This window comes from Hyla sarda, chromosome 5 (genome assembly GCF_029499605.1).
Source record: "Hyla sarda isolate aHylSar1 chromosome 5, aHylSar1.hap1, whole genome shotgun sequence".
NCBI lineage: Eukaryota > Metazoa > Chordata > Amphibia > Anura > Hylidae > Hyla > Hyla sarda.
This window is the reverse complement of record NC_079193.1, coordinates 365,618,101-365,636,417: the sequence shown is the minus strand read 5'-3', so window position 1 is coordinate 365,636,417 and position 18,317 is coordinate 365,618,101. Positions and strand designations below refer to the sequence as shown.

General features: G+C 48.5%; 1 protein-coding gene across 1 annotated transcript in view; it reads left to right on the top strand.

Annotated features, from left to right (window-relative positions):
• Window positions 1-18,317, top strand: part of DNAAF11 (dynein axonemal assembly factor 11) — a 152,089-nt gene that overhangs the window by 133,475 nt on the left and 297 nt on the right. The gene's annotated exons all lie outside the window — the stretch shown is intronic.

The following is an 18,317-nucleotide window of genomic DNA, read 5'->3' as shown; positions in this document are numbered from 1 at the left end:
TTGTTTCGCTCTGGAGTAATGTTTTTCTCCTATCACCGCCGTCTTTGGTGTTAACTCTTTCTATTCCGAAGAATTCCAATACTTTGGAATCTCCATTGTGTTCTTCTAATACATGATTAATTAGTCTTGTAGAGCCCTTTTGCGTTTTTAAAGAATGGATGTGTTCTCGGAATCGTGTGTGCATGGGGCGCACGGTGCATCCAATGTAAAAACGCCCACAAGAACACACGACTCCGTAAACTACATAATCTGTACGGCAGCAGATAAAATCCTTTACTACAAAATCGCAGCCCCCTAAGGAAAAATTCCTCCCTTTTTTTAGGAAGCTACACCAATTACAACTTCCACAGCGGTGATTACCTACTAATGTGGATTTGTTTAACCAGTTGCGATTTTGTGAAACAAATCTGCTGTGTGTTAACATATCTCCAATATTTTTTGCTTTTTTAAAGGTGACAAATGGTTTTTCAATTGTAACATCTGATAAAAGGGGATCTTTTTGAACCAGAGGCCAATGACGAAAAATGGCTTTTTTAATGATGTTAGCTAGAGGGCTATACTTGAATACAAATGAGAAACATGTAGATTTTTTTGTAACATTAGATGCTAATTTTTTTCCAGTTTTTTCTACTGCTTTCTTTAACAGGGTATCTCTTTTCTGTATTGATGCTCTTTTTAGAGCTTTTTCCAAAACTTCCGGCGGATAACCCCTTTGCTGCAACCTATCAGATAATTCTGAGGCTTGTTTCAAAAAAGATTCTTCTGTACTGTTTATGCGACGCAGTCTTAGGAATTGTCCGTAAGGTACTGCGGTTTTTACATGTTGTGGATGATAACTTTTATAATGCAGCAAGGAGTTACCCGCCGTTGGCTTCCGGAAACCCTCTGTAAGGAGGATTCTGCCCTCAGGAATTACAAGGACGTCAAGAAATTCAAGTTTTTCTTTACTGGTTTTCGACGTGAACTTTAACTTTTGTAGCGATTTTCGAAAAAGAGTATATTTTTTCCACGTCCAATAAATTCATAAGCAAAATTAAAAGTTACAGTCGTTTTGTAGACGACGTGTTTCTTATATGGTCGGGAACAGAGGAAGAATTCGCAGATTTTGTCACTTTCCTTAATACTTCAAACAATATGAATTTAAAGTTCACGTCGAAAACCAGTAAAGAAAAACTTGAATTTCTTGACGTCCTTGTAATTCCTGAGGGCAGAATCCTCCTTACAGAGGGTTTCCGGAAGCCAACGGCGGGTAACTCCTTGCTGCATTATAAAAGTTATCATCCACAACATGTAAAAACCGCAGTACCTTACGGACAATTCCTAAGACTGCGTCGCATAAACAGTACAGAAGAATCTTTTTTGAAACAAGCCTCAGAATTATCTGATAGGTTGCAGCAAAGGGGTTATCCGCCGGAAGTTTTGGAAAAAGCTCTAAAAAGAGCATCAATACAGAAAAGAGATACCCTGTTAAAGAAAGCAGTAGAAAAAACTGGAAAAAAATTAGCATCTAATGTTACAAAAAAATCTACATGTTTCTCATTTGTATTCAAGTATAGCCCTCTAGCTAACATCATTAAAAAAGCCATTTTTCGTCATTGGCCTCTGGTTCAAAAAGATCCCCTTTTATCAGATGTTACAATTGAAAAACCATTTGTCACCTTTAAAAAAGCAAAAAATATTGGAGATATGTTAACACACAGCAGATTTGTTTCACAAAATCGCAACTGGTTAAACAAATCCACATTAGTAGGTAATCACCGCTGTGGAAGTTGTAATTGGTGTAGCTTCCTAAAAAAAGGGAGGAATTTTTCCTTAGGGGGCTGCGATTTTGTAGTAAAGGATTTTATCTGCTGCCGTACAGATTATGTAGTTTACGGAGTCGTGTGTTCTTGTGGGCGTTTTTACATTGGATGCACCGTGCGCCCCATGCACACACGATTCCGAGAACACATCCATTCTTTAAAAACGCAAAAGGGCTCTACAAGACTAATTAATCATGTATTAGAAGAACACAATGGAGATTCCAAAGTATTGGAATTCTTCGGAATAGAAAGAGTTAACACCAAAGACGGCGGTGATAGGAGAAAAACATTACTCCAGAGCGAAACAAGATGGATTTTGCGCACTAAGGCACAAGGCACTTTAGGGCTGAATGATAAGGTAGACCTAGCAATTTTTATTTAAAAGGTTTTACCTGCATCCCCTTCTGGTTCTCCGCAAAGGTGTATTTGTTTTTAACTTGTCTGTGTTTCACTTTGGGTTTCTTTTTCTATGTCCCTTTGCACAGTTGTAAGTTAAGAGATACGCCCACCTGCACCGGAGCACAGGTATTTAACCTGAGTTCCGGCGGTAGTAGGGGAGTGGTCTGAGGAAGTGTGCCTCGCACACGAAATAGCTATCACCGCTACGTGGACGGCGTCCTAGTCCTCCCTTGCCTTGTCTGTCATTATGCTGCACTTTATGGAATAAACAAGTTTGTTATACTACGACACTGGTGAGTGCCATTTACCTTCTTTCATTGCTGAAGTTTAATTTAATCTTGAGCTATTTACAGAGGGCCCTCCAGAATTTAGACACGAATTGGACGCCTCTATCCGAGACGATCTGCGTGGGCAAACCGTGAAGACGAAAAATGTGTACAAAAAATTGTTTTGCCAACTGAGGCGCTGAAGGAAGACCAGGAAGAGGAATAAAATGTGCCATCTTGGAAAATCGATCAACGACCACCCAAACAACCATGTTGCCACGGGATGGGGGTAAGTCTGTAATAAAGTCCATACCAATCAGTGACCAAGGCTGTTCGGGGACAGGCAGAGGATGAAGGAGACCAGCAGGCTTCTGGCGAGGAGTCTTATCCCGGGCACAGACAGTACAGGCCCGCACAAAATCAACAACATCCGTCTCCAGAGTCGGCCACCAATAGAAACGAGAGATGAGTTGTAAGGATTTTTTGATGCCCGCATGGCCTGCGAGGTGGGAGGAGTGTCCCCATTTTAGAATCCCGAGACGTTGGCGTGGAGAAACGAAGGTCTTCCCTGGAGGAGTTTGCCTGATGGAAGCTGGAGAAGTGGAGATCAGACAGTCCGGAGGAATGATGTGTTGCGGAGAGACCTCTACTTCCGAGGCATCCGAGGAACGAGAGAGGGCATCGGCCCTAATGTTCTTGTCGGCAGGACGAAAATGAATTTCAAAGTTAAAACGGGCAAAGAACAACGACCACCTGGCCTGGCGAGGGTTCAGCCGTTGGGCAGACTGGAGATAGGAGAGATTCTTGTGATCGGTGTATATGATAACTGGAAATTTTGATCCCTCCAGCAGATGCCTCCATTCCTCAAGCGCCAATTTAATGGCCAGTAGTTCTCGATCCCCGATGGAGTAGTTTCTCTCCGCCGGAGAGAAGGTCCTAGAAAAAAAAAACACAAGTAACAGCATGCCCGGAAGAATTTTTTTGTAGAAGGACAGCTCCAGCTCCCACTGAGGAGGCATCTACCTCCAATAGGAAGGGTTTAGATGGGTCAGGTCTGGAGAGCACGGGAGCAGAAGAAAAGGCAGACTTGAGACGTTTAAATGCGTCTTCCGCTTGGGGAGACCAGGACTTGGGATTGGCATTTTTCTTGGTTAAAGCCACGATAGGAGCCACAATAGTGGAAAAGTGTGGAATAAATTGTCTGTAATAATTGGCGAACCCCAAAAAACGTTGGATAGCACGGAGTCCGGAGGGGCGTGGCCAATCTAAGACGGCAGAGAGTTTATCTGGGTCCATTTGTAATCCCTGGCCAGAGACCAAGTATCCTAGGAAAGGAAGAGATTGACATTCAAACAGACATTTCTCCATTTTGGCATAAAGTTGATTGTCTCGAAGTCTCTGAAGAACCATGCGGACATGCTGGCGGTGTTCTACTAAGTTGGCAGAAAAAATCAGAATATCGTCCAGATAAACCACAACACAGGAATATAAGAGATCACGAAAAATTTCATTAACAAAGTCTTGGAAGACGGCAGGGGCGTTGCACAGGCCAAAGGGCATGACCAGATACTCAAAGTGTCCATCTCTGGTGTTAAATGCAGTCTTCCATTCGTCCCCCTCCCTGATGCGGATGAGATTATAAGCACCTCTTAAGTCCAGTTTGGTAAAGATGTGAGCACCTTGTAGGCGATCAAAGAGTTCCGAGATAAGAGGTAGGGGGTAGCGGTTCTTTACCGTGATTTTATTAAGTCCGCGTTAATCAATGCAAGGACGTAGGGAGCCATCTTTTTTGGACACAAAAAAAAATCCAGCTCCGGCAGGAGAGGAGGATTTGCGGATAAACCCCTTTTTTAATTTTTCCTGGATGTATTCAGACATGGCAAGAGTCTCAGGAGCAGACAGAGGATAAATTCTGCCCCGGTGTGGAGTAGTACCCGGGAGGAGGTCAATAGGACAGTCATAAGGCCTGTGAGGAGGTAAAGTCTCAGCTTGCTTTTTGCAAAACACGTCAGCATAGTCCATATAAGCCTTAGGAAGGCCGGTTACAGGGGGAACCACAGGGTCACGGCAGGGAGTACTGGGAACCGGTTTAAGACAGTCCTTGAAACAAGAAGTACCCCAGCTCTTGATCTCTCCTGTGGACCAATCAAGGGTTGGGGAATGGCGTTGAAGCCACGGTAATCCAAGAAGAATTTCGGAGGTGCAATTGGAGAGGACCAAAAACTCAATTTTTTCGTGATGAGGTCCGATGCACATTAGGAGAGGTTCCGCGCGGTAACGCACGGTACAGTCCAATCTTTCATTGTTAACAGAATTGATGTAGAGGGGTCTGGCGAGACTGGTCACCGGGATGTTGAACCTGTTGATGAGAGAGGCCAAAATAAAATTTCCTGCAGATCCGGAATCCAAGAAGGCCATAGTAGAGAAGGAGAAGGTAGAAGAAGATATCCGCACAGGCACAGTAAGGCGTGGAGAAGCAGAGTTGACATCAAGAACTGTCTCACGTTTGTGCGGAGTCAGTGCATGTCTTTCCAGGCGAGGAGGACGGATAGGACAATCCTTCAAGAAGTGTTCGGTACCGGCACAGTACAGGCACAGATTCTCCATGCGGCGTCGTGACCTCTCTTGAGGTGTCAAGCGAGACCGGTCAACTTGCATAGCCTCCACGGCGGGAGGCACAGGAACGGATTGCAGAGGACCAGAGGAGAGAGGAGCCGGGGAGAAAAAACGCCTCGTGCGAACAAAGTCCATATCCTGGCGGAGCTCCTGACGCCTTTCGGAAAAACGCATGTCAATGCGGGTGGCCAGATGAATAAGTTCGTGCAGGTTAGCAGGAATTTCTCGTGCGGCCAGAACATCTTTAATGTTGCTGGATAGGCCTTTTTTAAAGGTCGCGCAGAGGGCCTCATTATTCCAGGATAATTCGGAGGCAAGAGTACAGAATTGGATGGCGTACTCGCCAACAGAAGAATTACCCTGGACCAGGTTCAGCAGGGCAGTCTCAGCAGAAGAGGCTCGGGCAGGTTCCTCAAAGACACTTCGAATCTCCGTGAAGAAGGAGTGTACAGAGGCAGTGACGGGGTCATTGCGGTCCCAGAGCGGTGTGGCCCATGACAGAGCTTTCCCAGACAGAAGGCTGACTACGAAAGCCACCTTAGACCTTTCCGTAGGAAACTGGTCCGACATCATCTCCAAGTGCAGGGAACATTGCGAAAGAAAGCCACGGCAAAACTTAGAGTCCCCATCAAATTTATCCGGCAAGGATAATCGTAGGCCGGAAGCAGCCACTCGCTGCGGAGGAGGTGCAGGAGCTGGCGGAGGAGATGATTGCTGAAGCTGTGGTAGTAGCTGCTGTACCATCACGGTCAGTTGAGACAGCTGGTGGCCTTGTTGCGCTATCTGTTGCGACTGCTGGGCGACCACCATGGTGAGGTCGGCGACAACTGGCAGTGGGACTTCAGCGGGATCCATGGCCGGATCTACTGTCACGATTCGGCTGGCAGGTGGTGGATCCTCTGTGCCAGAGAGGGATTGGCGTGGACCGTGCTGGTGGACCGGTTCTAAGTTGCTACTGGTATTCACCAGAGCCCGCCGCAAAGCGGGATGGTCTTGCAGCGGCGGAAGTGACCAGGTCGTATCCACCAGCAACGGCTCAACCTCTCTGACTGCTGAAGATAGGCGCGGTACAAGGGAGTAGACAAGAGCAAGGTCGGACGTAGCAGAAGGTCGGGGCAGGCAGCAAGGATCGTAGTCAGGGGCAACGGCAGGAGGTCTGGAACACAGGCTAGGAACACACAAGGAAACGCTTTCACTGGCACAATGGCAACAAGATCCGGCGAGGGAGTGCAGGGGAAGTGAAGTATAAATAGGGAGTGCACAGGTGAACACACTAATTAAGCCAACTGCGCCAATCAGTGGCGCAGTGGCCCTTTAAATTGCAGAGACCCGGCGCGCGCGCCCTAAGGAGCGGGGCCGCGCGCGCCGGGACAAGACCGACGGAGAGCGAGTCAGGTACGGGAGCCGGGATGCGCATCGCGAGCGGGCGCCTCCCGCATCGCGAATCGCATCCCGGCTGAGAGAGGTATTGCAGCGCACCCGGTCAGCAGGTCTGACCGGGGCGCTGCAATTGCGAGGATGTTGCGAGCGCTCCGGGGAGGAGCGGGGACCCGGAGCGCTCGGCGTAACACAGGCATTGTTTCGGGGTGCAATTGGCCTCATGGATTTTCACTTTTTTGCCCCCTCTTCCTAGTTTAAATACTCCTTAGCAAATTCTTGGAATTGTTCAATGAGTAAATTTGTTCCTTTGAGAGAAAGATGCAAACCATCTTTTTTGTGGTTCCTTTCTGTTCCAAGTAGAGCTATCATGAGACACAAGGCCAAATCCTTGCTCTTGACACCATTTACTAAGCCATAAGTTGAACTCCTTAATGTACCTCTGCCTATCATTCTGAACGTTATTCACAGGCATAACTTCAGAAAATGAAACAGTGGATGCAAAATCCTGTATATCATTACCAAGTGTGATAAAATATTCCTTCACCTCTGAAACTTCATTGCAAGCCAGGTCATTTGTCCCTAGATGGACAAGAACATCCACTTCCCCTTCATGCTTTGCTTGCTTAACAATATTAAGAATATGTCTTCTATCTCTTCTAGCAGTAGCTCCCAGGAGACATCTCACAAAACCATTTTCCTTAAGCTCCACACTTCTTATGATTGAATCACCATTGATGAATCAGCATTGATGTGCCATCCTGGATGAGCTGCACTACCTGAGCCACTTGTGTGGGTTGTAAACTCCATCTCATGCTACCACTAGAGTGAAAGCACTGCCAGCATTCAAAAGTGACCAAAACATCAGCCAGGAAGCATAGGAACTGAGACATGGTCTGTGGTCACCACCTACAGAATCCCTCCTTTATTGGGGGTTTCATGCTAATTGCCTATAATTTCCATGTGTTGTCTGTTCCATTTGCACAACAATATGTGAAATTGATTGTCAATCAGTGTTGCCTCCTGAGTGGGCAGTGTGATTTCACACAAGTTTGATTGACTTGGAGTTACATTGTGTTGTTTAAGTGTTACCTTTATCTTTTTGAGCAGTTCAGTAGTTATATTCTTGTACATAGGAGCAGTATTAAAGTAGTTATATTCTTGTATATAGCAGGCAGTATTATAGTAATTATAATCTTGTATATAGGAACAGTATTATAGTAGTTATATTCTTCTATATAGGAGCAGTATTATAGTAGTTATATTCTTGTATATAGTAGCAGTATTATAGTAATTATATTCTTGTATATAGGAGCAGTATTATAGTAATTATATTCTTGTATATAGGGGCAGTATTATAGTTGTTATATTCTTGTATATAGTAGCAGTATTATAGTAGTTATATTCTTGTACATAGGAGGCAGTATTATAGTAGTTATATTCTTGTATATAGGAGCAGTATTATAGTAGTTATATTCTTGTACATAGGAGGCAGTATTATAGTAGTTATATTCTTGTACATAGGAGACAGTATTATAGTAGTTATATTCTTGTATATAGGAGCAGTATTATAGTAGTTATATTCTTGTACATAGGAGCAGTATTATAGTAGTTATAGTTTTGTACATAGGAGACAGTATTATAGTAGTTATATTCTTGTACATTGGAGGCAGTATTATAGTAGTTATATTCTTGTACATAGGGGCAGTATTATAGTAGTTATATTCTTGTATATAGGAGCAGTATTATAGTAGTTATATTCTTGTATATAGGAGCAGTATTATAGTAGTTATATTCTTGTATATAGGAGCAGTATAATAGTAGTTATATTCTTGTATATAGGAGCAGTATTATAGTAGTCATATTCTTGTACATAGGGGGCAGTATTATAGTAGTTATATTCTTGTATATAGGAGGCAGTATTATAGTAGTTATATTCTTGTACATAGGAGGCGGTATTATAGTAGTTAAATTCTTGTATATAGGAGCAGTATTATAGTAGTTATATTCTTGTATATAGGGACAGTATTATAGTAGTTATATTCTTGTATATAGGGAGCAGTATTATAGTAGTTATATTCTTGTATATATGAGAAGTATTATAGTAGTTATATTCTTGTATATAGGAGCAGTATTATAGTAGTTATATTCTTGTATATAGGAGCAGTATTATAGTAGTTATATTCTTGTATATAGGAGGCAGTATTATAGTAGTTATATTCTTGTATATAGGAGGCAGTATTATAGTAGTTATAGTCTTGTATATAGGAGGCAGTAGTATAGTAGTTATATTCTTGTATATAGGAGCAGTATTATAGTAGTTATATTCTTGTATATAGGAGCAGTATAATAGTAGTTATATTCTTGTATATAGGAGCAGTATTATAGTAGTCATATTCTTGTACATAGGGGGCAGTATTATAGTAGTTATATTCTTGTATATAGGAGGCAGTATTATAGTAGTTATATTCTTGTACATAGGAGGCGGTATTATAGTAGTTAAATTCTTGTATATAGGAGCAGTATTATAGTGGTTATATTCTTGTATATAGGGACAGTATTATAGTAGTTATATTCTTGTATATAGGGAGCAGTATTATAGTAGTTATATTCTTGTATATATGAGAAGTATTATAGTAGTTATATTCTTGTATATAGGAGCAGTATTATAGTAGTTATATTCTTGTATATAGGAGCAGTATTATAGTAGTTATATTCTTGTATATAGGAGGCAGTATTATAGTAGTTATATTCTTGTATATAGGAGGCAGTATTATAGTAGTTATAGTCTTGTATATAGGAGGCAGTAGTATAGTAGTTATATTCTTGTATATAGGAGGCAGTATTATAGAAGTGATATTCTTTTTCCATAAGGGTAGTGTTGTAGTATTTTCTTTTACCAGTATCCTTCCTATTGCTCATGTATTATCTTTTTTTGCACACGTTTTGGAGGCTCTTGAGATCTTCCTGATAAAATTAGTACAGGACATGGACTGTTTTCTTTTAAAAGAAATTAAAACATTACTGTCTATTGTCCATTTCCCCCGATACTGCAGTAAAACGTTTTGTTCTCTGTTATCAGCCATATCAACCTGTCAGCTGACTTTTGTATCTCTTAATGAGATTGTTACGCCGAGCGCTCCGGGTTCCCGCTCCTCCCCGGAGCGCTCGCTTCACCTCCTCCGCTGCAGCGCCCCGGTCACGTCCTCTGACCCGGGGCGCTGCGATCCTGCTGCTAGCCGGGATGCGATTCGCGATGCGGGTAGCGCCCGCTCGCGATGCGCACCCCGGCTCTCCTACCTGACTCGCTCCCCGTCTGTTCTGTCCCGGCGCGCGCGGCCCCGCTCCCTAGGGCGCGCGCGCGCCGGGTCTCTGCGATTTAAAGGGCCACTGCGCCGCTGATTGGCGCAGTGGTTCCAATTAGAGTTATCACCTGTGCACTCCCTATATTACCTCACTTCCCTTGCACTCCCTTGCCGGATCTTGTTGCCTTAGTGCCAGTGAAAGCGTTCCCTGTGTGTCCCTTGCCAGTGTTTCCAGACCTTCTGCCGTTGCCCCTGACTACGATCCTTGCTGCCTGCCCCGACCTTCTGCTACGTCCGACCTTGCTTCTGCCTACTCCCTTGTACCGCGCCTATCTTCAGCAGCCAGAGAGGTGAGCCGTTGCTAGTGGATACGACCTGGTCACTACCGCCGCAGCAAGACCATCCCGCTTTGCGGCGGGCTCTGGTGAAAACCAGTAGTGGCTTAGAACCGGTCCACTAGCACGGTCCACGCCAATCCCTCTCTGGCACAGAGGGTCCACTACCTGCCAGCCGGCATCGTGACAGTAGATCCGGCCATGGATCCCGCTGAAGTTCCTCTGCCAGTTGTCGCTGACCTCACCACGGTGGTCGCCCAGCAGTCACAACAGATTGCGCAACAAGGCCAACAGCTGTCTCAACTGACCGTTATGCTACAACAGTTGCTACCACAGCTTCAGCAGTCATCTCCTCCGCCAGCTCCTGCACCTCCTCCGCAGCGAGTGGCCGCTCCTGGGATACGCTTATCCTTGCCGGATAAGTTTGATGGGGACTCTAAGTTTTGCCGTGGCTTCCTTTCCCAATGTTCCCTGCATCTGGAGATGATGTCGGACCTGTTTCCCACTGAAAGGTCTAAGGTGGCTTTCGTAGTCAGTCTTCTGTCCGGAAAAGCCCTGTCATGGGCCACACCGCTCTGGGACCGCAATGACCCCGTCACTGCCTCAGTACACTCCTTCTTCTCGGAAATCCGAAGTGTCTTTGAGGAACCTGCCCGAGCCTCTTCTGCTGAGACTGCCCTGTTGAACCTGGTCCAGGGTAATTCTTCCGTTGGCGAGTATGCCGTACAATTCCGTACACTTGCTTCAGAATTGTCCTGGAATAATGAGGCCCTCTGCGCGACCTTCAAAAAAGGCCTATCCAGCAACATTAAAGATGTTCTGGCCGCACGAGAAATTCCTGCTAATCTACATGAACTTATTCATCTAGCCACTCGCATTGACATGCGTTTTTCTGAAAGGCGTCAGGAACTCCGCCAAGATATGGACTCTGTTCGCACGAGGCGTTTCGTCTCCTCGGCTCCTCTCTCCTCTGGTCCCCTGCAATCTGTTCCTGTGCCTCCCGCCGTGGAGGCTATGCAGGTCGACCGGTCTCGCCTGACACCTCAAGAGAGGACACGACGCCGTATGGAGAACCTCTGCCTGTACTGTGCTAGTACCGAACACTTCCTGAGGGATTGTCCTATCCGTCCTCCCCGCCTGGAAAGACGTACGCTGACTCCGCACAAAGGTGAGACAGTCCTTGATGTCTACTCTGCTTCTCCACGTCTTACTGTGCCTGTGCGGATGTCTGCTTCTGCCTTCTCCTTCTCTACAGTGGCCTTCTTGGACTCTGGTTCTGCAGGAAATTTTATTTTGGCCTCTCTCGTCAACAAGTTCAACATCCCAGTGACCAGTCTCGCCAGACCCCTCTACATCAATTGTGTAAATAATGAAAGATTGGACTGTACCATACGTTTCCGCACGGAGCCCCTTCTTATGAGCATCGGATCTCATCATGAGAGGATTGAACTTTTGGTCCTCCCCAATTGCACCTCGGAGATTCTCCTTGGACTTCCCTGGCTTCAACTTCATTCCCCAACCCTGGATTGGTCCACTGGGGAGATCAAGAGTTGGGGGTCCTCTTGTTCCAAGAACTGTCTAAAACCGCTTCCCAGTAACCCTTGCCGTAACTCTGTGGTTCCTCCAGTAACCGGTCTCCCCAAGGCCTATATGGACTTCGCGGATGTTTTCTGCAAAAAACAAGCTGAGACTCTACCTCCTCACAGGCCTTATGATTGCCCTATCGACCTCCTCCCGGGTACTACTCCACCCCGGGGCAGAATTTATCCTCTCTCTGCCCCAGAGACTCTTGCCATGTCCGAATACGTCCAGGAGAATCTAAAAAGGGGCTTTATCCGTAAATCCTCCTCTCCTGCCGGAGCCGGATTTTTCTTTGTCTCCAAAAAAGATGGCTCCCTACGTCCTTGCATTGACTACCGCGGTCTTAATAAAATCACGGTTAAGAACCGCTACCCCTTACCCCTCATCTCTGAACTCTTTGATCGCCTCCAAGGTGCCCACATCTTCACTAAATTGGACTTAAGAGGCGCCTATAACCTCATCCGCATCAGAGAGGGGGACGAGTGGAAAACGGCATTTAACACCAGAGATGGACACTTTGAGTATCTGGTCATGCCCTTTGGACTGTGCAATGCCCCTGCCGTCTTCCAAGACTTTGTCAATGAAATTTTTCGTGATCTATTATACTCCTGTGTTGTGGTATATCTGGACGATATCCTAATTTTTTCTGCCAATCTAGAGGAACACCGCCGGCATGTCCGTATGGTTCTTCAGAGACTTCGTGACAACCAACTCTATGCCAAAATTGAGAAATGTCTGTTTGAATGCCAATCTCTTCCTTTTCTAGGATATTTGGTCTCTGGCCAGGGACTACAGATGGATCCAGACAAACTCTCTGCCGTCTTAAATTGGCCACGCCCCTCCGGACTCCGTGCTATCCAACGCTTTTTGGGGTTCGCCAATTATTACAGGCAATTTATTCCACATTTTTCTACCATTGTGGCTCCTATCGTGGCTTTAACCAAGAAAAATGCTGATCCCAAGTCCTGGCCTCCTCAAGCAGAAGACTCCTTTAAACAACTCAAGTCTGCCTTTTCTTCGGCTCCCGTGCTCTCCAGACCTGACCCTTCCAAACCCTTCCTATTGGAGGTTGATGCCTCCTCAGTAGGAGCTGGAGCTGTTCTTCTACAAAAAAATCCTTCCGGGCATGCTGTCACTTGTGGTTTTTTCTCTAGGACCTTCTCTCCAGCGGAGAGGAACTACTCCATCGGGGATCGAGAACTTCTAGCCATTAAATTAGCACTTGAGGAATGGAGGCATCTCCTGGAGGGATCAAGATTTCCTGTTATTATCTACACCGACCACAAGAACCTCTCCTACCTCCAGTCGGCCCAACGGCTGAATCCTCGCCAGGCCCGGTGGTCTCTGTTCTTTGCCCGATTTAATTTTGAGATTCACTTTCGTCCTGCCGATAAGAACATTAGAGCCGATGCTCTCTCTCGTTCCTCGGATGCCTCAGAAGTTGATCTCCCTCCGCAACACATCATTCCACCTGACTGCCTGATCTCCACTTCTCCTGCCTCCATCAGACAGACTCCTCCAGGAAAGACCTTTGTTTCTCCACGCCAACGCCTCGGAATCCTCAAATGGGGTCACTCCTCCCATCTCGCAGGTCATGCGGGCATCAAGAAATCTGTGCAACTCATCTCCCGCTTCTATTGGTGGCCAACTCTGGAGACGGATGTTGGGGACTTTGTGCGAGCCTGCACTATCTGTGCCCGGGATAAGACTCCTCGCCAGAAGCCCGCTGGTTTTCTTCATCCTCTGCCTGTCCCCGAACAGCCTTGGTCTCTGATTGGTATGGATTTTATTACTGATTTACCCCCTTCCCGTGGCAACACCGTTATTTGGGTGGTCGTTGATCGATTCTCCAAAATGGCACATTTCATTCCTCTTCCTGGTCTTCCTTCTGCGCCTCAGTTGGCTAAACAATTTTTTGTACACATTTTTCGTCTTCACGGGTTGCCTACGCAGATTGTCTCGGATAGAGGGGTCCAATTCGTGTCTAAATTCTGGAGAGCTCTCTGTAAACAACTCAAGATTAAATTAAATTTTTCCTCTGCATATCATCCCCAGTCCAATGGACAAGTAGAAAGAATTAACCAGATCCTGGGTGATTATTTGCGACATTTTGTTTCCTCCCGCCAGGATGACTGGGCAGATCTCCTTCCATGGGCCGAATTCTCGTATAACTTCAGGGTCTCTGAATCTTCCTCCAAATCCCCATTTTTCGTGGTGTACGGCCGTCACCCTCTTCCCCCCCCTCCCTACCCCCTTGCCCTCTGGTCTGCCCGCTGTGGATGAAATTTCTCGTGACCTTTCCATTATATGGAGAGAGACCCAAAATTCTCTCTTACAGGCTTCTTCACGCATGAAGAGGTTCGCGGATAAGAAAAGAAGAGCTCCCCCCGTTTTTTCCCCTGGAGACAAGGTATGGCTCTCCGCTAAATATGTCCGCTTCCGTGTCCCTAGCTACAAGTTGGGACCACGCTATCTTGGTCCTTTCAAAATTCTGTGTCAAATTAATCCTGTCTCTTATAAACTTCTTCTTCCTCCTTCTCTTCGTATCTGTCACGATGCCGGCTGGCAGGAGGTGGATCCTCTGTGCCAGAGAGGGATGGCGAGGACCGCGCTAGTGGACCGGTTCTAAGACACTACAGGTTTTCACCAGAGCCCGCCGCAAAGCGGGATGGTCTTGCTGCGGCGGTAGTGACCAGGTCGTATCCACTAGCAACGGCTCACCTCTCTGGCTGCTGAAGATACAGAAGATAGGCGAGGTACAAGGGAGTAGGCAGTAGCAAGGTCGGACGTAGCAGAAGGTCGGGGGCAGGCGGCAAGGTTCGTAGTCAAGGGAGATAGCAAAGGTACTGGTACACAGGGTATAAACACACAAAGAACGCTTTCACTGGCACTAAGGCAACAAGATCCGGCAAGGGAGAGCAAGGGAGGAGACTAGATATAAGCAGGGAACAGGTGGGAACCAATTAAGCTAATTGGGCCAGGCACCAATCATTGGTGCACTGGCCCTTTAAGTCTCAGGGAGCTGGCGCGCGCGCGCCCTAGAGAGCGGAGCCGCGCGCGCCAGCACATGACCGCAGGAGACGGGAACGGGTAAGTGACCTGGGATGCGATTCGCGAGCGGGCGCGTCCCGCTGTGCGAACCGCATCCCCAACGGCCATGACAGAGCAGCGCTCCCGGTCAGCGGGACTGACCGGGGAGCTGCAGGGAAAGAGACGCCGTGAGCGCTCCGGGGAGGAGCGGGGACCCGGAGCGCTAGGCGTAACAGTACCCCCCCCCTTAGGTCTCCCCTTCTCTTTATCGGGTAACTGCCTCCCCTGGGATGAGGACACCGGGAAAGGATGGAGGGATTCCTCAACGGCAGGCAGAACCGCAGGAGTAGGAATGGGGAGAGAGGGCAGAGGGCGGGACCTGGCACGGGGCAGTGTGACACCAGGACGAGGGCCATGAGGGGACACAGAAGCTGGCCTGATGGAACTGGGAGGGGGGGAGGGGCATTTCCTGTGGCAGGCAGAGTCCTTAATGACCTTAGGGGGACCAGATACAGGAGGAACCACAGAGTTACGGCAAGGGTTACTGGGAACCGGTTTTAGACAGTTCTTGGAACAAGAGGACCCCCAACTCTTGATCTCCCCAGTGGACCAGTCCAGGGTTGGGGAATGAAGTTGAAGCCAGGGAAGTCCAAGGAGAATTTCCGAGGTGCAATTGGGGAGGACCAAAAGTTCAATCCTCTCGTGGTGAGATCCGATGCTCAGAAGAAGGGGCTCCGTGCGGAAACGTATGGTACAGTCCAACCTGGCTCCGTTGACCGCGGAAACGTGGAGTGGCTTGACAAGACGGGTCACCGGAATACGGAATTTATTCACAAAGGAGTCCCGAATAAAATTCCCAGAAGCTCCAGAGTCCAGGCAGGCCACGGCTGAGAGGGGAGAGCTGGCTGAAGTGGAAATCCGAACAGGTACCGTGAGACGTGGAGAAGCCGACTTGACATCAAGAGACGCCACACCCACGAGAGCTGAGTGCGAGCGTGCGTTTCCCAGACGTGGAGGACGGATTGGGCAATCCACCAGAAAATGTTCAGTACTGGCACAGTACAGACAAAGATTCTCTTCCTTACGGCGATTCCTCTCTTCCAGGGTCAGGCGAGACCGATCCACTTGCATGGCCTCCTCGGCGGGAGGCCTAGGCGCAGATTGCAGTGGAGACTGTGGGAGAGGTGTCCAGAGATCTAAGTCTTTTTCCTGGCGGAGCTCTTGATGCCTCTCAGAAAAACGCATGTCAATGCGAGTGGCTAGATGAATGAGTTCATGCAGGCTAGCAGGAGTCTCTCGTGCGGCCAGAACATCTTTAATGTTGCTGGATAGGCCTTTTTTAAAGGTCGCGCAGAGAGCTTCATTATTCCAGGAAAGTTCAGAAGCAAGAGTACGGAATTGTATGGCGTACTCGCCAACGGAGGAATTACCCTGGACCAGGTTCAGCAGGGCAGTCTCCGCAGAAGAGGCTCGGGCAGGTTCCTCAAAGACACTTCGAATTTCCGAGAAGAAGGAGTGAACAGAGGCAGTGACGGGGTCATTGCGGTCCCAGAGCGGTGTGGCCCATGACAGAGCTTTTCCAGACAGAAGGCTGACTACGAAAGCCACCTTAGACCTTTCAGTAGGAAACTGATCCGACATCATCTCCAAGTGCAGGGAACATTGCGAAAGGAAGCCACGGCAAAACTTAGAGTCCCCATTAAATTTGTCCGGCAAAGACAGGCGGAGGCTAGGAGTGGCCACTCGCTGCGGAAGGGGTGCAGGAGCTGGCGGAGGAGATGATTGCTGATGAAGTTGCGACTGAAGTTGGTGCACAATGGTGGACATTTCTGACATCTGGTGGGTTAGATGGGCGATCTGTCGGGCTTGCTGGGCGACCACCGTGGTGATATCAGAGGCAACTGGCAGGGGAACCTCAGCGGGATCCATGGCCGGATCTACTGTCACGATGCCGGCTGGCAGGAGGTGGATCCTCTGTGCCAGAGAGGGATGGCGAGGACCGCGCTAGTGGACCGGTTCTAAGACACTACAGGTTTTCACCAGAGCCCGCCGCAAAGCGGGATGGTCTTGCTGCGGCGGTAGTGACCAGGTCGTATCCACTAGCAACGGCTCACCTCTCTGGCTGCTGAAGATACAGAAGATAGGCGAGGTACAAGGGAGTAGGCAGTAGCAAGGTCGGACGTAGCAGAAGGTCGGGGGCAGGCGGCAAGGTTCGTAGTCAAGGGAGATAGCAAAGGTACTGGTACACAGGGTATAAACACACAAAGAACGCTTTCACTGGCACTAAGGCAACAAGATCCGGCAAGGGAGAGCAAGGGAGGAGACTAGATATAAGCAGGGAACAGGTGGGAACCAATTAAGCTAATTGGGCCAGGCACCAATCATTGGTGCACTGGCCCTTTAAGTCTCAGGGAGCTGGCGCGCGCGCGCCCTAGAGAGCGGAGCCGCGCGCGCCAGCACATGACCGCAGGAGACGGGAACGGGTAAGTGACCTGGGATGCGATTCGCGAGCGGGCGCGTCCCGCTGTGCGAACCGCATCCCCAACGGCCATGACAGAGCAGCGCTCCCGGTCAGCGGGACTGACCGGGGAGCTGCAGGGAAAGAGACGCCGTGAGCGCTCCGGGGAGGAGCGGGGACCCGGAGCGCTAGGCGTAACAGTATCCCTAATGCCTTTCACGTCTCTCTTCTCAAACCACTCATCCTCAACCGTTTTTCTCCCAAATCTGTTCCTCCCACTCCTGTTTCCGGCTCCTCGGACGTCTTCTCGGTCAAGGAGATTTTGGCTGCCAAAAAGGTCAGAGGAAAAAATTTTTTTTTAGTAGACTGGGAGGGTTGTGGTCCTGAAGAGAGATCCTGGGAACCTGAGGACAACATCCTTGACAAAAGTCTGCTCCTCAGGTTCTCAGGCTCCAAGAAGAGGGGGAGACCCAAGGGGGGGGGGTACTGTTACGCCGAGCGCTCCGGGTTCCCGCTCCTCCCCGGAGCGCTCGCTTCACCTCCTCCGCTGCAGCGCCCCGGTCACGTCCTCTGACCCGGGGCGCTGCGATCCTGCTGCTAGCCGGGATGCGATTCGCGATGCGGGTAGCGCCCGCTCGCGATGCGCACCCCGGCTCTCCTACCTGACTCGCTCCCCGTCTGTTCTGTCCCGGCGCGCGCGGCCCCGCTCCCTAGGGCGCGCGCGCGCCGGGTCTCTGCGATTTAAAGGGCCACTGCGCCGCTGATTGGCGCAGTGGTTCCAATTAGAGTTATCACCTGTGCACTCCCTATATTACCTCACTTCCCTTGCACTCCCTTGCCGGATCTTGTTGCCTTAGTGCCAGTGAAAGCGTTCCCTGTGTGTCCCTTGCCAGTGTTTCCAGACCTTCTGCCGTTGCCCCTGACTACGATCCTTGCTGCCTGCCCCGACCTTCTGCTACGTCCGACCTTGCTTCTGCCTACTCCCTTGTACCGCGCCTATCTTCAGCAGCCAGAGAGGTGAGCCGTTGCTAGTGGATACGACCTGGTCACTACCGCCGCAGCAAGACCATCCCGCTTTGCGGCGGGCTCTGGTGAAAACCAGTAGTGGCTTAGAACCGGTCCACTAGCACGGTCCACGCCAATCCCTC